Source organism: Vigna umbellata, chromosome 7 (assembly GCF_029865625.1).
Source record: "Vigna umbellata cultivar VRB3 chromosome 7, Vumbellata_1.0, whole genome shotgun sequence".
Lineage (NCBI taxonomy): Eukaryota > Viridiplantae > Streptophyta > Magnoliopsida > Fabales > Fabaceae > Vigna > Vigna umbellata.
In genome coordinates, this window is record NC_142171.1 from 16,177,929 (window position 1) to 16,180,269 (window position 2,341).

Consider the following 2,341-nt stretch of genomic DNA (forward strand, 5'->3'; position numbering starts at 1 on the left):
GAGAATGTTGCTGATGAGGAATTGCATGGTACTGACGAGGTGGTCGCGATGGAGTCAATGGCTCACGGAGGAGAATCCTGGCGATGATGCGGCAGCTTCATCTTGTTGGAGTAGCCTTATCCGAAGTAGTAACTCAGCGAGGCCGAGGCTCCTTTTGTGGCTTCTTTGGGTTGGCACTCGGCCCCACGGTGGGCGCCAAAATGTTTCGGTGTACATTTGTCCGGTGTGTCTTTATTGCTCCTGGCTGTCTGGGACGCTTGCTGGGACGCTTGCTCTTCTCCAATTGTTGTTGTTCATACTCGCCAAAGGAGGGGGAGGTACCTGCAAAGATACTCCGACGCTCAAGTCAGATATGAATTATGGAGCCTCAGCTCTCAAGAGAGTGATTATGATACTGTCTAGGGTCTCTAGAGCATAAAGAGAACATACCTGGACCTTGGCCCTGTTACTGTATTTATAAGCAAAATAAGAAATAACCACCTTACCTAAAAATGTGGTTAGTGGCTTTAACCGTTTAAGATATTTTATGTAATAAATATATAATATTTAAGACAAAATATCTTACTACATAACAAAAATATCTTACTACATAACAGATATGTAATAAAACAAAAGTTTTATACAGAAACTCAATTAAAAATATCCATTCCCTCAAAAAATCTATTTATACCAATAAAAATGATAAAAACGCATGGTGGAGAGCAACAGGGTGCTGATATAGGATAAGGAAAATGATATTTGAACAACCTCTTTTGACAACATTTAGACACGGGACAGGTGTCTAAATGTGAGAGGTCCACGTGGAAAATGAAAAACGAAATGAAATCTGACGTGGAAAGGGGGCGGGCAGGGTTTAGAAGGTTGCGTTTCAAATTTCAAATTCATTTGGAAGATTGTAGAGAGAGAAGCGCGAACGTTGAGAGGGAGACTGTGACCTAGGGAGAGAGGCCGAGAGAGTTGGAGAAAGGGAGTTCGAGAGAGAGGTCCGACGGAGTGCTTGCCGGAGTGCCGCCGGACAACGTTGAAGGCCGTGTCGGAGCTATTCAACCCCTCCAGCCGGTTCCGATTCACGGCCGCCGCAGCTTGATGGACAAATTTATGAACACCAATTTATGATGTCACAAACTTGTTTTTCAATCGGCAAGTATGACCGAATCGTTCAAGTAATAAACTTGGTAAGACCAAGTATCGTTCTTCCCAAAGGACTCACGGCCTAGTTTAGTTATGTGATTTCTTAATTAACTAAGACTTACAAACGAATTAATTGGGGTTTAAAGTGCAAGACAGAAAATAAACATGTATGCATGAATTGTGATCAATGGCAAAAAAAACAAAAGATAAACACTTTCAATGAAATTTATGTATGGATATGTTGTTGGGGTTCAATTTCATCTTATCCACTCTCATATATTTTAGGAATTCAACGATCAAATCATCATTGTTAATGCCACTCTCTAATGTACCTTTCCAGAAGGCTTCTCCCTAATCACGAGTTCATACAATTCCTAGCATTCCTAATGATTAGTTCATAAGTACAGGAGCTTAACGACAACCAATATAAAATTGGGAGAAATTCCCCGGATCTAGACTTCCCCGTACGTTCCCGTATCGACAAAACCAATAATCATGCATCGAATGAGTTAAACCATGCAAGCATTAAACAAAGAGGAAAAACCCTAACTAATGATGAAAGAAAGCATAAGTCTTAATTAAAAGATGTAAAAACAGATTCCAGATATGAGAGTTTCACAAGACTACATTGATTCCCCAACAAACATAAAGAGATTAGTTCACCATATTCATGGTGAACCTAGATGAATTACAATGAAAGAATGAAAGAATAAACCCTAAAAAGGTGAAGCGGAAGCCTCAGCATCCAAGATCCTCCTTCAAAGGGGTGGTAGAGAGAGTGTTTGCCTCGTTCCAGCCAGAGATACCTAACCCTAGGAAACCCTAAAGCTTATGTATCATTCGTAAATTACAAAAAGTCAAGTCCAAGCCCATTAAAGTGCCGCTCAGCGGTAAACTACCGCTCAGCGGTGATTGCGTGACTTGTTTTCTCCCCTCAGCGGCCATTTTGCCCCTCAGCGGATCTCCCGTGACTTCCAGAGTACCGCTCAGCGGTAAAATACCGCTCAGCGGTGAGTGCGTGACTTGTTTTCTCCCCTCAGCGGCCATTTTGCCCCTCAGCGGACCTCCCGCAAACTCCTGAGTGCCGCTCAGCGGTAAACTGCCGCTGAGCGGTGACTTCGGCTTCTCCTTTTGCACTTTTTATTGTCTTTTCTGATTTCATCTCTCTCCTTCTTCACTTCTTTTACCAAATTCACCTTAAAACCTGCAC